The sequence below is a fragment of the Panthera leo genome, chromosome A1 (genome assembly GCF_018350215.1).
Source record: "Panthera leo isolate Ple1 chromosome A1, P.leo_Ple1_pat1.1, whole genome shotgun sequence".
Lineage (NCBI taxonomy): Eukaryota > Metazoa > Chordata > Mammalia > Carnivora > Felidae > Panthera > Panthera leo.
The window spans coordinates 111,791,975-111,815,235 of NC_056679.1; the positions used below are offsets into that span (position 1 = coordinate 111,791,975).

Below are 23,261 nucleotides of genomic sequence, written 5' to 3' on the forward strand. Positions count from 1 at the left end.
AGTCCTTACTGGTTGAACTGTTAACATCGATATTTCTACTATGTTCCGTTCAGGCCAATCTAGTCTTTCTAGCATGTTCCTCAGAATTCCTCTAGTCTTTATGGTATTTGTTAGAGGAGCCCCCTCCCCCAACTTCTGGTACCAAAGTATTTTTAAATTTATTACAGCAGCCATAGGAAACTATGACAACTCAAGTTTATTATCTTACAGTTAGCAGGTTAGAAATCTAGAATGGATTCCACTGGGCTAAAGTCCAGATGTCAACAGGATTTCATTCCTTTCTGGAAGATCTAGGGGGAAGTATATTTTCTTGCCTTTCCAGATTCTGGAGGCTCACATTACTTGGCTCATGAGCCCTTCCATCTATCTTCAAAACCAAAAATAGCTGGTTGTGTCTTTCTCACATGGCATCATTCTCATATGGACTCTTCCTCCTCTATCTGCCGCATTTAAGGACCCTTAAAATTTCATTGGACCCATTCAGATAATCCAGGCTAATCTTTGTATTTTAAAGTCATCCAATTTGAAACCTTAAGTCCATCTGCTACCATCATTCTCCTTTGCCGTAAAATGTAAAATATGCATTCACAGTTTCTATGGGAGGCCGTTACTCTGCTGGGTACATCTGCCTTCAGATTGGCAGGGTTCTGAAAGTCTTTCTTGAGGCCTCACCACCACCCATTTTTTCCCCTTTGAATAATTTCATAAGCCACCAATAACCTGATGATAAGTAACTGTCTTCTCCTCTTAGGGTTTCCATTTCTCTATCTGTAAAATGGTGTGACAGCATCAGTTTTCAAGTGGCAGTGGAGATAAAGAGAATACTGATCCATCTTCCAACCGTGAGGGAGGCATGCTGTGTGGACTGAGCACCTGCTACCCCAAGAGGACTTCAAGGAGGTGGCATGAGCAGTGACAGGTCGCAGGAGTGACTAGAAGTTATGGGAAGGGTGAGGGGTGCTGGGCCCTGTGCTGGGCTTCTCCTCCCCCTGCCCAACATCAATTGTATTAATCAGTTTCATCTGTGATGAAGGAAATGTTCTGTTCAATATGGTAGCTGCTGGCCGTGTGTGGTTCTTGAGTGTCTGAAATGTGGCTAGTATGAGGAACTAAATGTTTAGTGTTATTTAATTTTAATTAATGTTCATTTAAATTTAGTTACCTGTGAGTAGCAGCTACTGTATTGGATAGCACAGCTCTGACAGGTTGAGTTGTCCAAGGTTTGACTGTGACAGAACTAGTCACTGATGGAGAAAGGGTCTGGAGTTGGGCAGTCCTATCTCATCATATTTTCTGTGACTTGCTTTTGTGGGTACTGCTCCTTGACCGTGGCCCAACCTTGAACATTTCACTTCCCTCGCTATCTGGCCATGGGCTAACACCGCTCCTGTAAGCCTTTTCTGTAGCTCCTCCAAGGCTGTCCCCACCAACGCCCACCCCGGAGTTGGGCTCTTCTACAGTCCATGATGTTAAGGGAGCCAGTAAGAGATTGGGGTGTTTATGAGGTAGCAGAAGCCCCTGTGGCCTGGGCTGGTTCCTCTTGGACACAGCCTCTAGATGCTGCCACCTGAGATGTCATTGTAGCACCTTTGCCCCATGTGGGTTTGGCACCGTCCTGGAGCCTGCTTCCTCAGGTGCCACCAAATATCACTTGTCAGTTCAGAGCCACTGGCATTTGCCCTCTTGGGGTCTCCTTTTTTGTCGTGTCTGCATAATCACCTTTCTTGGCACCGGTAAGAATAGGTGCTGTCACAGAGGTGGAGGTTGGCAGGGCTGTGTAGTGGGGGCTTGTGACGTTGGGGATGCCAGGGCCCCCTGAAATGGGCTGCTCGTCTCTGAGTCCCCATGATGGCCCCATGGTGGCTTGGCAGAGCTGAGGGGCTCTGTGTGATGGGGAACAGCCTGTGGTTGGTAAGTGTAGGGATCCTGGTGGAGGCTGGCCAAACATTTGCCCAGGTAGAGGTTTCAAGCTTATGGTTTAGGGGATGTGCCTGAACTAATCCTGTTATTAGCTGGATTATCTCTTTAAACTGAGAACCAGCTTCTGTGGGTCCCCTGTGAAATGCTCAGTTGGGAGCCAGGGTGACAGGCCCCACCCGGGGTGTGTGCCCGGTGGCAGCACGCCTGCTCCCCGCGTAGCAGCCATGCCGGCTTCTGTTCCTGTTTCATCTGCTAGTTGATTCACTCGTTCATGCATTCATCCGGCAGTCCCTGGGCACCAGCCGGCACGAGGCCTGGAGCTGGATGCTAGGGACCTTGGGGTGAACTGAACCAGAGGAGGTCTCTCACAGAGACAGACACAAATGCAAAACAGTAGAACAGCATTAGGTACAGAGAAATCGGAATGTTCAGGATGAAAGGTTGAGGTAGGACCGGAGAGGTGGGTGTGTGAAGGGCTTGGAGAGGCTGCTGAGGAGGTCAGCCTCCATGCAGAGGTGAAGTAGGCTCCCGACAAGTATTGGAAGATGAGTGGGCTGACCAGATCTGGTAGTGAGGAAGGATGGATGAGAGGACACTGATGGGTGTCAGAGTGAGACCCCCGAGGAGGCTGTTGAGTTAGTCATTCATGTTTCACCAGCCAGTATTTAATGTCCCGCTACTGGCCAGGCCCTGTTCTAGAAGCTAGGGATGTTTCCTTTGTTTCCTTAAAAAGACACAGAAGCCTCTGCCCTTCAGGAGCCTCTGTTCTAAGAGAGAGTGATGGCGGGGAAGAGTGGAAGGGAGGGACAAGGAGGTGGAGGGGGAGAAGAGAAAGAAGAGGAGGGGATCAAAATATATAACTATAATAAGGGAATGACGTAGCCTGTCAGAAGGTAGTAAATGCTACTGAAAGAAAGGGAGAAAGGAAAGAGGGAAGGAAGGAAGAGAAAGAAAAAGGAAGGAAGAAAAATAAGAAAGAAAAGGAAGAAAAAGGAAGCAAAGAAGAAACAAGGAAGAAAAAGAAAGGAAGAAGGAAGGAAGAAAAAAAGGAAAGGAAGAAAAAGGAAGAGTGAAGGAAAGAAGAAAGAAAAGGAAAAGGAAAGAAAAGAAAAGGGAGTGAAGAAGGAAGGGAGAAAGAAAAAGAAAAAAAGAAAGAAAAGGAAGAAAAAGAAGAAAGGGAGAAAGAAAAGGAAAGAAAGAAGAAAAAGGGAGAAAGAAAAGGAAGCAAAGAAGAAAAAGAATGAAGGGAGAAGAAGAAGAAAGGAAGAAAAGAAAGGGGGAAAGAAAAGGAAGCAAAGGAAAAAGAAGAAAGGAAGAAAAAGGAGGGAAGAAGGAAGGAAGGAAGGAAGAAATGGAGCAGGACTACAGGTGTGGGAAATGTTGGCAGTGATTGGGGCACCTCTCCTGAGCTGTAGGATGTGAACAGAGACTTGAAGGAGGTGAAGATGTGACTGTGCGGATAGGGGCAGACTCTCAGGACAGAGTATACTTGCCTTGGTGGAGGAACAGTGGGAGGCTGGTGAGCCTGGAGAAAAATGGTGACACGGAGAAGAACAGGCAGGGCAGAGGGTGGGGGCGCTGCTGATCAGGAAAAGCTGAGGTTTCATCCCTACTACCCTTGGACCCCTCGGGGGCATCTCTGAGCTTGGGGAAAATTTCCTCTGTATTTCCATTAACCTTTAACTGAAAATCAGCATACATTTCCATTATGATTAGAGCCGCCCACCCCCTGCCCAAAAGAACCATCCGGACTTTATCAACAACAGAAATTATAGACATTTTTATTACCTATTAAAATTGTATCAGATATCTTGAAATATTTCTTCTCATCACTAGTTTGAATTGACAGGCACAGGATCTTAGGACTTAATGCACACGCATCACTGTGTCACAAATTTTAAACATTAATTATTTCAATGTAAGTGCTTTTGTTTGTAATACTATGGAATCTTGATGCATGTAAAACGTTTATCTAAGTCAAAGTCCTTTGGCTTCCTCCGACTACTGGGAGGATCCATGGCCCAAAGATGAAGAAGAAGCCGTGGTATGGAGTCTGGGAACCTGCCCTAAGAACTTTGACCCTTTGGAATGGGGAGCCATTGCAGGATGTGGAGCACAGCCTCAAGATGGGATTTACATTTGAAAAGGGTGATTCTGGCTGCTCTGTTGCCCCAAGCCTGGCAGGGATCAGGGTGGAGGCGTGTTACAGTGATCCACGTGGGAGACGGTAGAAGCTCAGGCCAGCATGGTAGTTAGTGGAGGTCAGGAGAAGGGGGCACATGTGGATGTATTTTGAAGGGAGGATCAAGAGGAATTGCTGCTGGATTGGATGTGGGGTGAGTAGGAGGCATCAAGGATGGTTGGCTGCAGCAGTCTAGCTGCTCTGCGAGATAGGATGGGCATACTCAGGAAGGTTTCCCACAGGAGGTGACGCTGGGGCTGTTCTTGGAAGGCAGCTGGTTGGCCATGTTAGAGCCTGGCAGCTGGCCTAGGACCCACCATAGGTGCTCAGGAAAAATCCCTGCAAAGCTGGAGGGCAGGTGGAGGGTCCATAGGGTTTCTCAGGCTTCTGGCTTGGGTTCTGGGAGGGATGGCTTTGCCACGATGGAGGTCCTGCCACTCACAGGAGAACAATGGGCAAGACCCTGGGTGATGAAGAAACTCCCAGACTAGAAAGGCTTCAGTCTTTGCTGAGCGTGGGAAGGAAGCTTGCTTGAGTCCTCAGGTCTCTGTTTAGCTGGGGGGGTGGGGGGGGGAACTGATTGATGGCCGCGGATTTAATAACTCGGTAAACCAGGACTACTCCATGCAGGATGAATTTGGTCGAGATGTAAATATTTTATATCAGAGTATTAACTGCTTATTAAAAGTGTATTGAGATTTATATGCTATGTGGATATAATTATAGACATCACAGAGAGGTCACTGGCTTGCGGAAACATCTCTAACAGAACTCTTAATCCGGAAATGTGTGTCCTGCCATCAGCTGGCCTTTAGGTAGAGCATTTTACGTGTCTTATTAAGCAGAAATTAAACACAGGTATAAAGGCTGCCGTGCACGCAGCTCCATTTTCTGGACCCACCACATGCAGATGATGTGGAATCGCCAAACCCTGACTTGACTCCTCTGAGATGAAAGACGGCGTTCTGTGGCAGGAAGGTCTTACTGGCTTGTGGTGACAGGGGGGCCCAGGGGACAATTGGGGCCATTCTGTCCTCCACCCAAGTCTAGAGTCTGACTGCTCCAGGATGGGGGATGCAGGGGCCTGCTGCTGACAGTCACACACCCTGTATCCCACTGCTGGGGAGTGTTTGCTGTGTTGACCCCTTCTTCCTGTGGCATGGAGAGAGAGGGACACTGGAGACAGTTTGGAGCCTGATGTAGGTAAGTGACAGTAGCATGTAGTTTTTTTGAGCTGAACGTCTAGGATGTTCTTGGTATAGAAAATGGGATCAGTGCAAAACTTGAGGTGACTTGTGGGAAAGCAAATACTTCTTGAATGTTCAAAGGCTGTTGAGTTTAGGGGGAGGCTTAGAATAAACCCATCCATCCATCCATCCATCCATCCATCCATCCATCCATCCATCCGGTGGGCTAAGTGCCAGGCACTGGGATACAATGGTCAGTGAAATAAACTCCAGCCTGCATGGAGCTTATATTCCCCCTGGGGAAGTCAGTGTATCCAGACGTCAGGACACAGACAAGAGTATTTTTTATCAATCAAATTTAAATGATTGCTGTATCCTTTTATGTTGTTTGTTTTTATTTTTGTTGCTTGTTTTAAAGTAGATACATGTGTAGACACACATGTCATTGTGTCCCCTACAGTCACATATTTGTTTTCTGGAAAATAGGCAGCTCCGGGCTACCCGGATAGCTCACAGCTTCCTTTTACTATCCTTCCTGGAAATCTTTCATAATGTTTTACTGTGATTCAGAAGGCCAGAGTGCATCAGACAAACTTGCGCAGTAACTCAGGCCACTGTCATGCTGATCTAGGCTGTGATTTGGGGTATGTGTGGAAGTTGGGGGCATGCTGTTTGTCCTGCCCCATATGGACCCAGGGGCTTTGTGAGTCCTTGGGTCTGCTTTTTTATAGTATTCTCTCTTCCCTGCTGGCAGGCTGGCCCACCTAGCTTGTGGTCTGTCCTCCTCTCTTTATATCCAGAGAAAGATACTTCTAGCGTGCACATAGAAACAATCAAATGTTGGCTCATGTCTTCAAAGAAAAGAATAGTTAGCACATTGATAAACATCATCATCATTTTTGCCTTGATGTTCCAAGAATGTTTGTGAGCAAAGTCTTTGGCTATGGAGAAAGGCACATCCATGTAGAGTTGAGGGGCCTCTCCTGGCCCGGGCAGCTGTGAAATTGGCATAGTGGGTGGCTCGGGATGTTTTCTGGGCCAGAGCTGGGGGAACAGGAAGTTCAGCAAGAGTAGATGGTCTACACGGAGCCCTCAGGGGCATCACCTGCCCTGGGGGCCACTATAGCCCCAGCCCTGTAAAAGTGGCCAATTTCTGCTCTGATGGAGCCCATGCTCCTGCGGTCTTCTGAAGGTCTCATTTTTCTGGGATACCTAAAAAGCTGTCCAAGACAGTAGCCACTGGCTTTGTGTGGCTTTTGAACACTTAATATGTGATGAGGGGGAGTGAGGAGCGGAATTCTCAGTAGTTAGCAGTTTTAATTGATTTAAATTCAATTTTTAAAAAAGTCTCCTCCCTGTCAGGGAGAAGAGAGAAAACTATCAAAAGCAGACCCAAGGACTCAAAAAGTTATGGGTAAACTTAGAGGTGTGTTTGGAACAACTTGGTAATGTGAATTTCCTTATACAGCTGTACATTTTAGGAGACCTAAATGCTGGTCACGTACTTCTAGCATCTGAGCTGACATGAGCTGTAAAGGTAAAACACACACTTGAGTCCAAAGGCAAAGTGTTAAACAAATGGTAAAATATCCCATTAGTAATTTTTTATATTTGTTACATATTAAAGTGGCAATATTTGGGGTATATTGGGTTAAAGAAAATGTATTAAGATTAATCTGATTGGTTTACTATGTTTACTTTTTATTTTTCATGTTTTTAAGATAGAGAAGAGAGCATGAGCAGAGGAGGGGGCAGAAGGGGAGAGAGGATTTTAAGCAGCGTCCGTGGTGAGTGTGGAGCCCGACACGGGGCTCAATCCCACGAGCCTGGCATCATGACCAGAGCCAAAATCAAGAGTCAGATGCTCAACTGACTGAGCCATCCAGGCATCCCTACTATGTTTGTTTGTTTGTTTGTTTGTTTGTTTGTTTATTTATTTATTTTAAAGTGCCTGGGTGGCTCAGGGGGTTAAGCATCTGACTCTTGATTTTGGCTCAGGTCATGATCTCGTGGTTTGTGAGATTGAGCCCTGTGTGGGGCTCTGCACTGACAGCAAGGAACCTGCTTGGGATTTTCTCTCGCATGTGCACACACGCCTGCTCTTTCTTTCTCTCAAAGTAAATAAATAAACTTAAAAAAAAGTGGCTTCTGGGTGCACCTGGGTGGCTCAGTCGGTTAAGCATCTGACTTCGGTTCAGGTGGTGATCTTGGCGTTTCTTGGGTTTGAGCCCCACATATGCTCTGTGCTGACAGCTCAGAGCCTGGAGCCTCAGAGCTTCAGATTCTGTGTCTCCCTCTCTCTCTGCCCCTTCCCTGCTTGCTCACACTCTTTCTCTCTGAAAAATAAACATTAAAAAAGTGGCTTCTAGAAAATTAATAATATATGTGACTCACGTTATATTTCTATCACATAGTGTGGATCTAGACCCTTCTGTGACCCTTGCTAAAGTCTGAGGCTGTTAGATAATCTGATGGGGCTATCGCTTATTGGACACTTACATGTGCCAGACTCTGTGCTAAGACCTTTATCTGTTACCTGTTCTCCCAAGAGTCCTGTCAGGTAGATACTATTATTCCACTTAAAATATAAGGCATGTGAATCTCTGAGTGGTGCACTAACTTGCTCAGGGTCACACAGCTAAAATGGAGCAGAGCTGAGACCCTATAATTGGACAGGCTGGGTTAAAGCTCCCTCCCGGCCCCCATGACCACTGTCCCACATTATTCGACTCCAGCCCCCATGAGTTCAGTGCTCATCTTGAAGCTCAGTATCCCAGAGCCGAGTCAGCAAGTGACCACGAGGACGCTAAGAATCCGTGGGGAATTGTGCCCTTGGGTTTCTCTCTGGGGCACGTTTTGGAGGGGAGGTGAGTCCTGGGAGTGCTTGGGGTGTGTCAGCACGCTGGTTTAAAAGCACGGTCTCCAATTCTGGGAGCATAACTGAAACCTACATCCCAGCTGCAGCCTTGTCTCATTCTGTGCCAGTCTTTTCACCAACATCATCAGCTGACAGTCACACCAAGATTGTTCTGTCCAATTTCACAGATGAGCAAACTGAGCCTCAGATGGGCGCCATGGCTTCCCCAAGATCATAGTGAGAGCTGGTACTCGAGCCCGGGATTGTGGTTATAAATGCACAGTTCTTTCCTCTAACTAAATCTGGCTCTAAACACAGATAAAGTAAAAGTTCTCATAGGGTTTGTAGTTGGGGGGCGAGTCCCACAGGATCACCTTCATGGTGCTGAAACCATTGTCTGTTACAGTACTAGATATGCTTCCATTAGGATGTGATTTCTGTCAGGTAAGTCAGCCTCCCAGCGAGTGGGTTCTAAGAAGATCCCTTTCTGAATGGGCGAAGGGCAATGGTGTTGTAGCAGGGAGGGGACCAGGGCAGTGTGTCAAGTGGGCGAGATGGGACTGCTCAGGGTGGAAAGGAGGCAAACCCATGTTTGTCTTTCGCTGTGCTGACCCTGAGGTGAGAGACCTCTTTCCTGGGTTTTCTCTGGATGCCGGAGAGCAGACAGCGCCGGGTAGGAGGTCCTAAGAGGAAGCAGGTCTTGGGCTTGCCTGGTTCTTGGCTCTAGGCTCCTGTGGCTTTTGGAGCAGTGGGCCATGTCCTCAGACTCCTATTTACTGCCTTTCTGTTCCGGGGCACCTTACGTCCCCCGTCTAAACTTCGGTTTTCTCACTTGTAAAATGGGACTTCACCTTTCGGGGTGAGGGGTTAGCCCAGAGTATATGAAACACCTGGCATCTGGTGGCACAGGAGACACTGGGACTCACTTGTTCTTTGGGGTGCTCCTTGTCTTTACAAAGGGAATTGGAAGACCAGGAAAAAACGCTGCAGCCTGGGGTCCCAAGCCCGCAGGGCAGGAAGCAGGACTGTGGGTTCTCTCTGGGTCCAAACTTGATGTCAGGTTTGCATGCTTGAGTTTTCTCACCAGAAAATCGGTAGCACTGCCAGTATGCTGGGGCTGGGCGGGAGGGCGGGGGGTTGCCAAAATCCCAGGTATTCAGAGATTGGTCCTGCTGAGCTGGAGAGAGACCCCTATGGGAAAAAATACGCCTAATGTCACCTTCATACAGAGTTGTTTCTTAAGGGGCTGGCTGGTTATAGCACCTAATTTTTTCAAAAGTATCAGTCAAGCAGGGGCCAAAGGGTATCACTCCCCCCCACCCCCAAAGTCCCTAAGGCAACCCAGCCTTCCAGAAGAGACTGCAAATTCTGGATTGTATAAACACTCTTTGCGCAGGAAGCGTCTATGGGAGATCTCATTCTAGCCAATCTGTCTTCCAGGTAAAGAACCTGGCCCGCCCTGCCAGCCAAGGCCCCAGGGCCAGGACCTGAGGCTCAGAGTGGCCTAAGGCTTGCAGGGAAAGCCAGTGATGCTGATCATTGCTTGTGCCTGGTTGGTGCTGAAGAGTGTTTTGGGGATCCCTTGTTTCCCTCCTTTTCCCCCTCCTTTCCACCTTGGTCACTGGGTACTCAAAGGCCCTTCCTGACAGACATAAGGGGTCCACTTGTGCAGAGCCAATATGTGCCCTCTCTTCCCTCTGCCTGGGCCGCTGCATCAAATTAGGGCCCAGATTGAAAAGCGAAGCTGTACCCAGCCACCAAGCAGAAAGGCCCCTTCTTCTGTCCCAGGGCCCAGGTAAGGAGGAGGGTGAGCAGTCTGAGAGCTGATGGTGCTGGGCTCTTGGCCCTTTAAGACACTGGCCTCTCTGGCTGGCGTGGATGGTAAGCCCAGGCAGCTCCTTGAGTCTGCTGATGGTCACTGGGTGATAAGCGGTAAAGCCTGGCCCCTTCTGCCTTTGAACTAAGCGCTCTGTCTCTTTCCCGCCTGGGAGCCGTTTTGAACTGTCAGTTCCTGGGGATTAGATGCATGTTTAGGCTGGATGAACTCATGAATGAAAATATTTTGCTTCGTGGTTTCAGCAACAGCGTCCTGCACAGTGGGCCCCCTTTGCTCTCCTCTCCCTCACTAGCACCACCCACCCAGGTCCACTCTAATAGCAGGGCCAGGGCCCTGCCAGCAGCCCTCAAGGTGCCCCCTGACACTTCGGACAGGGCCACTATGCTATGATGAGACCAGGTGGCTGGCCGCTTTTGGACCAGGTGAGCACTTTCTTGATATTTTTTTCCCCCAGATCCATGATACTATCTTTAGCACAGGATGGCAGTGGGGTGGCCCCAGGCTCTTCCGTTTGTGAGCAAAGGCAGGGCTGGAAAAAAGGAATTGGCCATGGGCTTATGTACTTCAGTCAGCTTTGATTCCAGTGCTACGGGCTTCTTGAGCTCTGGTGGTGGAAGTCATGTGGTTGGGGAGCGGAGTCCTGTAATCGGGGAAGTGGTATCATGGAAGAGACAGGAAGATCAGAGTTCCAATTTCAGCGAGGCCTCTTGGTTGGGTGATCTTGAGAAGGTCACATAACTGCTTCATGCCCCCACATCAGAGATGAGAATGCTGGGATTCCTGCACCTCCTTGCCAAGTTGCTCTGAGAGTTTTAGGGTGTGAAGAGCAACCAGTGTGCCTGGTGTGGAGTCAGCATTGCATCACTGGGCTTGGCCTGGCCAGGAGCCTCGGTGAACATGCCCTCGATGTCCCCTCTGCCCCATGCTGCAAGAATGAGGAAGACCCAAGGAAAGTGCTTACTCGGCCTCTTTGTGATGGATGAAGTCATCAGCTCTTAAGTGAATTAATGCAACAATAATTAATAGAGGAGGGCTGTTACTGGCCGGGTTACACCCGTGGCTGGTTCCACCATATCATCTTTATCATCATGTGGCTTTGGAGCTCCATGGACACGTGAGGTCAGCAGGCACTGTCCAGGGGATACCTGTCTCCTACCACCTTCTACAGGGGGTGCTGGGGGCTTCCTGTAAAAGGCATCAGTTGGTAGCTATTAGGAATCTGTTTGGGGGTGCAAATGGTTATACTGCTTGGTGAATGGTTGAGGTTCAAAACAAGCTTTGGGCTAGTGGCTGGCAGCTAGTGACCTAGCCTGGCTGGGTGGGGAATATAAGTGCATGCATAGACCTAGGTTATGACTGATACCAACTGGTGTGTGTGTGTGTGTGTGTGTGTGTGTGTGTGTGTGTGTGTGTGTATGTGGTGGGGGGGTGTGGTAGGATGAAGGTAGACCTGGGAGTATCATTGGAGGACTTTTCCTGTCTTGACTCCTGGTTAGAGGCTTTATCAGTGAACAGTTGATATTTTGTGTAAGTACTATAGACGTCAAACTTTAGAAGAACTGGAACAAACAGAATAGAGGTAACCATTGTTAACATTTTGAAGTCTTCTAGTCTTTTTGTTTCTATGTATACATACTTCTTTTTCTTATAAAACCGTATGAACCATTTTTATAACTTAGTCTCACTTAGCAACGTATCATAGTATATATTGTTATGTGTATCTCCATATACCATGGGAGCCTTTCACATTCTGCACCATCATTTGTCAGGAGTGCTGGTGGCCCATGGTATAAATGTACTCTGGTTCTCAAAACCACTCTTCTATTTGATTATGTGGTTATTTCTGGGTGTCTGCCCTCATCAACCACACTGTGATAAACATCTTTGTGTGAGCATCACTCCTACAATTGTTTCCTTAAGATAAGTGCTTAGGAGTTAAACTTGTGAAAAAGGTACCTATGTTTTTTGGGTTTCTGATGCCTTTTGCTAAGTTGCCTTCCAGAAAGGTTAGGCTAATTTACATTCCCACCAGGAGTGTTGGAGAGTGTTGGCTTCCCTTTACTCTCCCCAACATTTGGTATCAAATGTTTAAAGTTTAAATATCTCCTCTGTTTTTCTCGAGAAAAAAGGGATGTCTTATTGTTTTAATTTGCCTTTTTTTATTACTTAAAAAGTATTTTTGTGTGGTTCCTCACCACTTACTATTGCCAGAATTAGCTGTCTACATAATTTTCTCATTTCTCAAGGAATGTTTTTCCTGTTAGTGATTTATGTGAGCTCTTTACATATTCAGGATACATATAAGGATAATATATCTTATGAATATCTGAATGTTGATCACACATCTCCCTCATTCATTTGTTTAGAATTTTTTTTTTTATTCCAGATTCTGTTAAGGGTAGTTGTGTACTGGTGATTAACCCTTGTATACCCCCTAATTCAGAGGAGCTTAGAGCTTGTGGGATGATGAAGTATGGCCCTAACCAGGTGGGCTAGGACAGTTATACCCAGTTCTGATTGGAAATGAGGAAGGAAAGGTTAGGGTCGGCAGGTCAGAGAATGTGGTCATCCTGGAAGTAGCATTGGAAATGGGTCTTGAAAGAGGTACTGTCTACAGGTATGGGGTGGGGAGGGCACTGGAGGTGAGCGAGAGGGAGCACGACTGAAACATGAAGGTGGGACCGAGCATAGAGCATAACCTTGGAATCGGCTGGGGTTGTAAGTGACCAAACAGATTTATTCAGGGCTGGCTGTAGGGGGATAGGATGCTTGGTGAGGGGGAGTGACAATGATGCGGGGAGGGGAGTCTCCCCCTTTCCCTCTGATTCCATGTAGGATTTTCTTTCCCAAGTAGAAGCAGCACTGTCCTTTACCCCTTCTGCATACATTCCTTGTGCCTGGCTACATGTTTTTTAGGGGAACTTGCCCACAGTGGAGGGGGCGATGGTGGGGTATGCTCTCCTGGGTCGAAACCCCCTTCGGGGTGTTAAATGCTCTTTAGAGAAAATAATTGAGGTCTAAGAAGGCAAAGGGACCATGTGTGTGTCAGCTTGGGGGGGGGGCTTTAGAACTATGACCTAGGAGAGCCAGAATCATGTCAGGGTAAGGAGGGAGCCAGCTGCCTGTCTCAGTGACCTGGGAGGCAGAGGAGAGGCTTTTGGGCTGCTTGGGATGAGAGCCGGGTAACTGCTCTGGCCATGCAGCCAGGGGCTCACCCTGCAAAGTCAGGGCAGGAGCAGCCCTGGATCTTTGACCCTGACAGTGCTTCCTCCTCAGGGCCAGGGTCTTGCCCTGGGAGACCGGTCAGATGAAGTGGGCAGGGCCTGTCCAGGGTGGCGTGTGCACACAGTGGAGGGACTCGGAGTCTTTGGTGAGCCTCCCGTCTGTGTGAAGCATTGTTGAGGCCCAGGCAGGCACGGGAGGAGCGGGGGGGTGCTGGGCCTCATGCCTGGGGCCAGTGGTCTAATTGGGAGATGGGATGGGGCCCCTTTGGTCCAGAGGTCAGGACGCGGGGCTGTGGGATTGTTGCTTCAGCTGGTATTGATCAAGCACAGACGATAGCCCAGGCAAGAGTTGGGGACACAGCCTGGGTGAAGAGGCTAAACCAGCCTCTGCCCTTGGGGTCACAGTCCTATGAGGACGGCCCGCCAGAAGCAGGGAGTGGCAAACTGCTGACCACGGTGGCACGGAGGGCTGTGGGAGCATGGGCGGGGGTGGGGGGGAGGGAGGAGTGGTGTGGGAGAGCCCTGGAAGGAAGGCACGTCCGGGTTGAGGCCTGAAGAGGGAGTAGCTATTAGACGGGTAAGGGAAGAGACAGTGTATGTAAGAGATGGGTGGCTTCCTGCAGTCCTGATAGGCTTCTCTGGTAGTGCTCGGGCCTTTGGTGGATGCTTGAGGGTGGAGAGGCACCCCAGGTTGGAATCTGGCCCTGGGAAACAGGCAGGGCAGCACTGAGGAAGGGGCGTTCGCCCCACCTGTGGTGGCACAGAGCTACCCTCCACAGGCAGGAGTGCTGGGTGGTGGGTGAGGGCAACCTCATGCCCTCTCTCTACTCTGAAGTATAAAAGCATTCATTGATTCATTCTTTCATTCATTTATGTTTATTTTGAGAAAGAGGGTGCAAGTGCTCAGGGGACGGGCAGAGAAAGAGAATCCCAAGCGGGCTCCACACTGTCAGCACAGAGCCCAGCACGGGGCTTGAACTCTTACAACTGTGAGTTCATGACCTAAGCTGAAATAGAAAGCACGAATGGGGGAGGGACAGAGAGAGAGGGAGACACCGAATCGGAAGCAGGCCCCAGGCTCTGAGCTGTCAGCACAGAGCCTGATGCGGGGCTTGAACCCATGAGCTATGGGATCATGACCTGAGCTGAAATCGGACGCTCAACTGACTGAGCCACCCAGGTGACCCCCAAGAGTCAGGCGTTTAACCAGCTGAGCCACCGAGGTGCCCCTGAAGCACGCAATTTTGATCTTCTTTGAGAGGAGTCCCTTGGAAGGCTGGAGGAGCATGTCCTTGGATTCAGAAGGTGCTCATGCTGTGCATCTCACCCTTCCAGGAGGACCTAGGTGACATGGAGCCAGCAGCACCCCTGCTGTGCAGGGAGTGAGATGTTAGCTTGGAGAGGAGGCATGTCCCTGCCCAGCTCTGCTCTTCTCACTCCCAGGAGCCTCTGGGGTCTCATTGTTGCTGCTTGCTCCCTCCATGCTGCTTTCTCACCTCTACACCTTTGCCTGTCTGGCTTCCTCTACCAGATCTCTGTCCTGTTTATTGAAGTCCTCCTCATCCTTCCAGGTGGACAAAGCTCGCTTCCTCCCAGAAGCCTCCCCAGCTTTCCTAGCCATCTTAGGCAGCGCATGGCCATCCTCGCTCAGGGCTGGTGGTTGTCACCATCCCGCTGTTGTCCTGTGTTTGAACTGGTTCTATGAGCTCAGAACTAGTAGCCAAGGGGTTCCTCCAGCCCATCTGTCCCTCCTCCATGGGTCCTCACAGGGCCTGGCCCCCTTGCACTTTGGGGGCTCAGATGTCCATGAGGGAAGTGACGTGGGTTCATGAGGTAGCATTTCCTGGAGACCTGGCGGGAGTTGCTAAGTGGACATCTCCCTACCCCCATTGTTTGAGGGTAAAGCAATAATGAATGAAGAGCAAGCAACAGTGTGAAAGGGTCAGGAACACAGTCTCAGCTGCTCAGACTTACCCTCTTACTTGCTGTGTGACCTCAGGCAAATTATTTAACCTTTCTGAACCTCCATTTCCTCATCACTTTAATGGAGACAAAAATGCGCCTCGGGGTGTTGTGAGCCCTGAAAGAGATAATGGGTGTGTAACCCTCATTGCCCCAGGGCCCCACACACTGTCTCCACACCGTCCTGCAGCCAGAAGTAATGAGAAAGCTGTCCCATCCCTGGCTTGTCCTCTGCAGGAAAGTTGCAGGTTGTGAGCCTCTATCCTGTGTAGTTCCCTCCCACACCCAGCTTTTCCTTTGCTTTGTGTGCCCTCTGCACCCCAGCCTTTAATGATTAGATGGGCCATCCTCCAACTCAGTGTCTCCAGCTCCTGGGCAGAAATAGGCTGAGGGACCTCAAACTCTCTTAGAGTGGGCGTGGGCAGAGAGGGATACGTACATGTGGACGGATGCACCATCAGAGACGTGCAAGGTCCTGGCCCATCATTAATGCTTTGTAGACGTAAGGCTCACAACTCAATCCAGTAAATGTTCACGGACTACCTGTCATGTGCCAGGCACCAGGTTTGATTTTGGTCTCTAAGGCACTTTGAGGGAGGTGGTGGTCGGGCTGTTGGTCAGCTGAGTGTAGTGAAACTTAGGTCACACACACTGCCCCCAGGTTGTAGAACTCGAGGGTGCTCATCACTCCCAGGGCTGGCAGTGAAATGCCAGCGGTGTGCCAGGCTAGGTGGGGGGCTCTGGTGGGTGGCGAGCCCCTCACAGTCTTACCCTTGTTCCAGGGTCCGACGGGGAGACCATTTGGATGAGGACAGAACAGGATGAGGGCAGGTGATGGGCAGCTTCTCAATGAACAGGATTAAATATTTACATTAGGTAAAGATGAGGGTTAAGTGCCTCAGCGGCAGGCAAGGGAAAGCAGGGAATTGCTGCTGGGGCAGCTCCAAAGAGCTTCTAGAGAGCTGCAGGAGGGAGGACCCTCTTCGGGGGCTCAGTGGAACCAGCGGCAAGGGGCTGGGGCCAGAGCGCGAGTGAGGGGCCGCGTCTCCTGTGAGATGTGTGAGAATGTGTGGTGGCCAGGAATGTGGGCGCCACATACTTTTGTGTAATTAGGTTGGCTCCTCTGCTGCGGCTGCAATTAGCTGCAGGCGGGTGACAGGACTTCCTGCAGCCAAGGTCACTGCTGCACCTGGGGCGGCTTACCTGGGCTCCTGCTGTCCGGGCCCAGCCTGTGCAGTTTCCGGCAGGGGCAGCCAAGAGGCAGGTGGGGCTGTTGGGACGCCAGGGCCACAGCTCCTACCTCGCAGCAGGAGGATGGAATTGTCCTGGCCCTCCTCCCGCTGTTCAACCCTATTTAGTTACCTCTTCTCTGAGGCCCAGCTGGATGGGGGTCCCTTGCTCCCTCCTGTCACCTTTTAGGTGGCCGTTCTGAGTTTTTCCCACTTTCTCTGCATGTGAATAGCACTGTCCGTATCCTGGAGGTAATGAGCATCATGATGGGTCAGTGAATGCCTTTATGCCTCCTTCCACGGAGAGCTCAGTGGCAGGAATATTCTGAGAATTTGGATTGCTCTTTTGAGGAGCTCAACCTATCCTGCCTTAGTGGAAAGATGTAAAAAAAAAAAAAAAAAAAAAAAAAAAAAGGATTAAGGCTGCTACTTTGTTTCTCTTTAGCATCCAGGGAATACTACTTTTTTTTTTAATGTTTATTTTTGATAGAGAGGCAGAGAGAGAGAGGGAGATACAGAACCTGAAGCAGGCTCCAGGCCCTGAGCTGTCCGCACAGAACCCGACACCGGGCTCTAACCCACGAACTGCGAGATCATGATCTGAGCTAAAGTCAGATGCTCAACCGACTGAGCCACCCAGGCATCCCCCATGGAATATTACTTGATTCATTTAATTTCATCAGCAGCAGTAACAGCCACTGTCTTTGTGATCTTCCCTGGCTCTGCTGGTGTTGTCTCTGCTAAAATGGTGAGATCGTAGATGTGAAGCATTGGACGCAGGAGAGTGACTCTTCCCACTTTGAGGTACAGACGGGAGAAACTGGAGGTTAGAGTAGGGAGCTGTTTGCTCAGGGCCACATGGGGAAGCCAGTAGTGGCCTAGGGCCACCGTGTGCCAAGTGGCACCATACTCAGGCTTTCACATCTCAGCAAGGGCTGAGGCTGGTGTCTGGGCTCTTCCAGCATGCCAGGCTGGGAAGGAGAGGGTGGTTTGCCTGGTGGCTGTCACACTGGGCAAGGGGAGTCGGTGTGGTGCCTCCTGTAGGAAGGCCCTGACTGAGGCTCAATGCTGGTGGGTTTGGGGGTATAGGTTTGGGAGGGGGCACAGGCTGGCTGCCCTCTCAGGCCACTGTCTCAAGGCTGGACAGAGTCCCAGGTCTTGCCTCCCCTGCTGTGCACCCCAGAGTTGGAAAATGGTGTAAAAATCTTTGCAGTGATGGCCTTCCTCAGGTTGTCCAGCCTTCTCCTTGAGGAACCCAAAGCAGCGACGGTAAAGACTACCTTCTATGAAAGCACAAGTGCCCTTGGGCGTGAGGCCCTTAAGCACCCAGTTTCCCCGGGGCACAACGAGATGAGATGGGGTGCCATGTGATCCATGTGGAGTCATTAGTATGTGCCCAGCTCATCCTATTACTATTATTACTATTTTAAACGCTATGATGAAAAAAGGGTTCTAGTCTGAGAAGACAGTCTGCAGGGATAGGAGCTGACACCAGCTGCTGGCCCTGTCTATGCCTCCTTTCAGTTTGCATTCCTTGATAGGCTTAAGCCACCTTCAGTAGGAATAAAACCCCAGTTGCTGCTCATGATTCACGGTGGTTACGTTCCAGAAAGTCACCACGACCCTGAAATAACAAGTGCTGGTCTGCTGTTCCTAGGGGAGATACAGAGTTCAACTCCTGTGAGCCTCTGGTCCCAGCATATTCATCAACTGATCGATACATAACCTAATGGGTTTTTGTTTAAAGACACTCTCTTTAATACGCGCGTGTGTGTGTAAATATATATTTGGTTGATTAACCTGTATTTGACTGATACATACCTTTGTTTGATCAACTGTAACTCATGGTCAGTAGCACTTTAACGGATGTCTGATCAAAGCTTATCCAGCATAGGTATTGTCTCCAAGAGGCACACCACAGCCTTCCTGCCACTTAGGAAAACCAGATAGTCCTTGAGCACTACATAGAGGTTATTTCCAACGTTTTTTATTTATTTTTGGGACAGAGAGAGACAGAGCATGAACAGGGGAGGGGCAGAGAGAGAGAGAGACACAGAATCGGAAACAGGCTCCAGGCTCCGAGCCATCAGCCCAGAGCCTGACGCGGGGCTCGAACTCACGGACCGCGAGATCGTGACCTGGCTGAAGTCGGACGCTTAACCGACTGCACCACCCAGGCGCCCCACATAGAGGTTATTTCCAACAGCCAAATCACCAACAAAAAGCACGAGTATGTGGCCAGCATGGCCCTGTATAGACGGTGAAAAGGGTACTTGATTGCTAGATGAGAGCTCAAACAGGAGGCAGGGGGTCGCCTCGTTTAACCTGTGCTGGGAACGTGCATAGCTGGGGACTCAAAATTTTTGCTGCTCTATGCATGTCCACATGGGATCTTGAAAATGCTACAGGTATTGATCCTTGGGGTAACACAGTTGAACAAGGAGGCAGTCTGCATATACGGAACGTGAATACTGAAGATAAGCCGTGTGTGGTGGATAACCCAAACGTCCGAGCCAGCGCAGCTGTGGGGGATGGAGCCAAGGTTGGGAGATGGCAGCCGAGCCCTGAGCCACATGGAGAGCAGGGAGGTCTTCGAACGACAGCTGGGCCAGATGCTGGCCCAGCCCTGAGCAGAGAGAGGCCCTGGGCAGGGCTGAGGCTGAGCCGGAGGGCTTTGTCTGAGGCGTCCTGATGGGTTCTCCACGTATCACACTTGAGCTGTTTACAGCAGTGGATAGGAGGGATATGCTTCTTTTTACTCTTCGGACATATTTTGAACATAGAAATGGAAAGAAACTTGTCTTGGCAGGATTTTCACCCTGTAGCCCCCTTCTGTACCCCCACTCACTGGTTTCATAGAGCATTGGCAGACATGGAGGCATCCTTGGAAGTGGTTGTATGTTCTGTTGGGAGCCTGCGCATCTGTGCAGGTGGAAGGGGGGGAAGGCAGGGGCTATGACTTCCACTGTAGAGAATCCCTTCAAGATTGGCTCAAGGGGGAAGGTGAGGGAGGGCTGGAAAGGAGCAGGGCAGGTCGTCACCTACAACTCCCCTATCTCTTGGGCCTCCTGGCAGACTTACATACGTTCCATTAATCTTCTAGAGGCTGAGTTTGAGACCATGAAGGGTCCCTGGGCTCCAGTCACCTTAGGTTTAAGTGGCACCTAGGCTCAAAGAAGAGAGGTGCTTCACTGATCACCACAGAGCAGGGCTGGAGCTGGAGCTGGAGCCCAGGCTTCTAGACTCCCAGTCCAGTGCTCTCTCCACATCAGTACAGTGCCACTGCTGTTTCTTCTTACAGAGCCACTCTGCATATGGTGGATGGATTTGTTCTCTGAAGGGCTTTTTGCGAAGGATTGCCTGCAGTCCTGTGGACTGGTTAGGAACTTGGGCTTTGGGGTCAGACTGTCAACCTTGGCATCTTGTCTTAGTCACTTGCTACGTGACCTGGCACAAGTAACTTAACCTCTCTGTCTCAATTTGTTCATTTTCTTCTTGTAAAAACATGTCTATTTTTGAGAGAGAGAGTATGAGCAGGGGAGAGGCAGAGAGAGAAGGAGAGAATCCCATGCAGGCTCCACACTGTCAGTGCAGAGTTGGGTGCAGCGCTCGAACTCATGAACCGTGAGATCATGAACCGAGCTGAAACTAAGAGTTGGACACCCAGCTGACTGAGCCAGCCAGGGACCCTGTTCACTTTCAATTGAGGATAATAATACCTGTTACTCGAGGTTGCATTGAGGATTTAATCAGTTAATATTTATAAAACATTGAGAACAGCCTCGAGCACAAAATTAGAGCTATGTAAGGATTTGTTAAATAAATAAAACGTATAAAGATGCTGTGATCTGGGGGTGCTTGAGTGGCTCAGTCAGTTAAGCGTCTGACTCTTGATTTCTGCTTAGGTCGTGATCTCAGGGTTCGTGGGTTCAAGCCCTGCATCAGGCTGTGCGCTGACAGTGCAGATTCGCTCTCTCCCTCTCTCTCTGCCCCTCCCTTGCTCTCTCTCTCAAATTAACTAAACGTAGGAAAATGCTGTGTTGTGGGGCCAATTACCCTTAGCCTCACTTTTACCATCTGAGAAATGGGGATAGATAATAATACCTGCCACAAAGGGTTGTCGTGATGACTCATTGTGATGAACATTGAATTTAAGATGCTTAATATGGTGTAACCTCTTAAAAACTCTCAGTAGCTTTCATCGTTGGTCTTCTTGTCTCCTGGTACCCTTGTTTCTACTGACACTCGTCTGCCCTGAATGCAGATGAAGGGAAGGAAGAGCAGACACAAAACATGGGCCAGGAGGAAGGGAGATGACAGGGGCCGCTGAGGTCTGCATGCCCATGAAGCCGGGGGGTGGCTTTGGGCCTTGAGGTGGCAAAGACGCTGTGACCAGCTGGGTGGAAGGTTCCCAGAAACAAGCGAGTGGGGAGGTGTTAGCTGTTGTCAGAGCCACGCCCTGCAGGGGGCTGCCTTCCCCTACCCCTGGGGACTCTGAGAACCCTCCCCATCAGCCCTGCGTCCTCCCAGGAGCCTCCTGCACAGGCTTTTGTTTGTCGGGGGCGGCCCCTCCACCTGCCCAGGCATCTGAGTGCGAGCAGAGCCAAGGGCACCAACAGGCAGTGAGAACGGCTGTCAGAGGAAGCGAGCGTGTGCAGAAAACTACCCCCCAAGCTTTCTTTGGAAGGCTCAAGATACACTTCACAGGAAGCGTCAGCACAATTTTCTAATCAAGTTGAAGTCCGTGGCCCGTAGTTAGAAACAATAAATGAAATGCAATTTGAGCCGGCAGTTTGCCTGAGTCCCCGTTTCTGGAAGTGGGTGTGGGTGAGAAGCTTGTCTTTCTGAGGGAAGAACTCGCCCCCTGTCACCCCCCTCCCGCCCCCGAACCCTGACCATTTCGCCCCCAGCCCCACCATCGGCTTGCAGGGGTGGGACCCTAGGACTTCATTTGAGGTAATCATTCCGAATCCTGATTTTGATCTGTCAGGTCAAAGTCCACACTTCGCTCTAAATCAATGCAACTATTTAGCCGACTCTTTGTTTTTTCTCCTTCCAGCTCCTTCTACCTACCATGTTCAGAGTTTAGTCTCGGAGGTCATTGTTTAATCAATATTAAACCATTCACGTAGTTTAAGTGTTTACTTATGTGCTTTGAATCATAGCTTTCGGTAAGAACAAGTGATGCCCCTAATCTGCCTTCGCTGCGCTCCCCAATACCCTAATTATGTAATTTAGAAAAGAACATTTCCTGACAGCAGTTTCTCAGTGCGCAGCAACAAATGCCGACTGGGGACGGGACCAAACAACCTGGTAATAGCTAGCACATGGAGACCGCTGCCTCGGTCCAGGCAGCCCGGGGTTGGGGCGGCTGCCCGTCCGTTTGGGTTAAGGCTTTCAAATGATGGCGTATTAGTGCCAGAAGAAGTAATTCCACATGAAAAGAGCTGCAGCTAATAGCCCATCTCCAGTCTCTCTTAGTTTGTGGAATAGGTCCTCACTGCAAATTGTTACTGACTCAGACAGTCAGGAACAAATATCTGACCCAGCCTGAGAGACTGACGCGGCCAAAGACGTGTCCAAGAGGCCAAGGTTTAGACCAAGTCGTTCTTCATGTCTTGGCCAACGCCCCCATCTTTGGTCCAGAGGCCGGGCCTGAGCGTTTCTCATATTTTCTTATTGCTTTTTGGAGGAGACCTGAGGGACTGCCATGCCCACGCCATCAAGCTAAGTAAGCATTTGAGGCGGTGTGGGTGTCAGGTTGTGTGGTCGGCAGAACCCAGGGTTTCAGAATACATCTGTACCTCAGTATCATCTGAATGATGTGTGTCATTCAGTGGTCGGTGTGGCCTTTTGGGGCAGAAGGGCCCTGAATGCCTTTCCCTTCGCCAGTCTGCTAGTGTCCGTGACTGGGCATCTCAAGCCCACTTCCCCTTGGGAGCAGAGCCCAGGGTGAATTTCTGTGGCCATGTGAGCCTACATGCTCACTGACCCAGCCGTTTCCCTAGCAGGAATGGAAAACTATCTTACTGCTTCTCCTTACCCTGTGGAGACCTCCATCCAACAAATACTCTGTTGCTATAGGAACCCAGGGGACGCCTTTGGGGGCTCACCTGTCTCAGCATCTGGGGCATGTGGGGCCCAGCCCATCCTCTGAGAAATCCCTCAACTGTGGGCTGGTGTTGCTCTGTAGTCATCCAGCTGCCATGGACCCGAGCTCTTGAAGGTCCCAGAGGAGGAGGAAGGGATGAGTTAGGAGCAAACTGAGCTGCAGAAATTTTAATTTGGCTCTGAGTCCCAAACCAATGCATTCGCCTTTTTAGAAGCACCGGTTGCTATAGCGATGGAAGCGGTGCCAATCGCAAGAGTTGTTTTTGTGGTTAGGGTTCCCGTCTTAGACAAAGAGAGTGAGGCCAAGCCTACAGCCTCAGTCCTGCCGGCCTTCCAAGGATTAGGTATTGTCAGGCTGGCTCCAGGAGGAGGGGTGATAGCCACCCAGACAGGTCTTCTTGCCCTCAAACTATGGTGAGGGTCCAGTGGGTCCTTGCCCAAAAGGAGTGATCACCTGGCATCCTGAGAGAGAACCCACAGGTGGGTTTATGGACAACGAACAAGTGACTATTTGGTTACGGCACAAACTAGAAAGTCCTATGTCGGGGCAAATTTACGGTAGAGCGTTCTTGATGAGCTCGTCTGTCCCTTGGAGCCTGGCCGTGGGCCCATAGGGGTCTGCTCACTCAGGCAACATTTAGGTTTGGGCTTCAAACGTTACCTCCCCTGAAAATTTTCCTAAGTGACAGAATGGAGGCCTTTTCTGTAGCTGGGTGCTTGTGTAGCTTGTTAACTCTCAAAGTGTCTTACAA

General features: G+C 49.9%; 1 long non-coding RNA gene across 1 annotated transcript in view; it reads left to right on the top strand.

Annotated features, from left to right (window-relative positions):
• Positions 1–757: 757 nt before the first annotated feature.
• Positions 758–23,261, top strand: part of LOC122217930 — a 72,546-nt gene continuing 50,042 nt past the window's right edge. The window contains exon 1 of the long non-coding RNA XR_006201774.1: positions 758–919. This is a non-coding gene — a long non-coding RNA (uncharacterized LOC122217930). The remainder of the gene's footprint in view (positions 920–23,261) is intronic.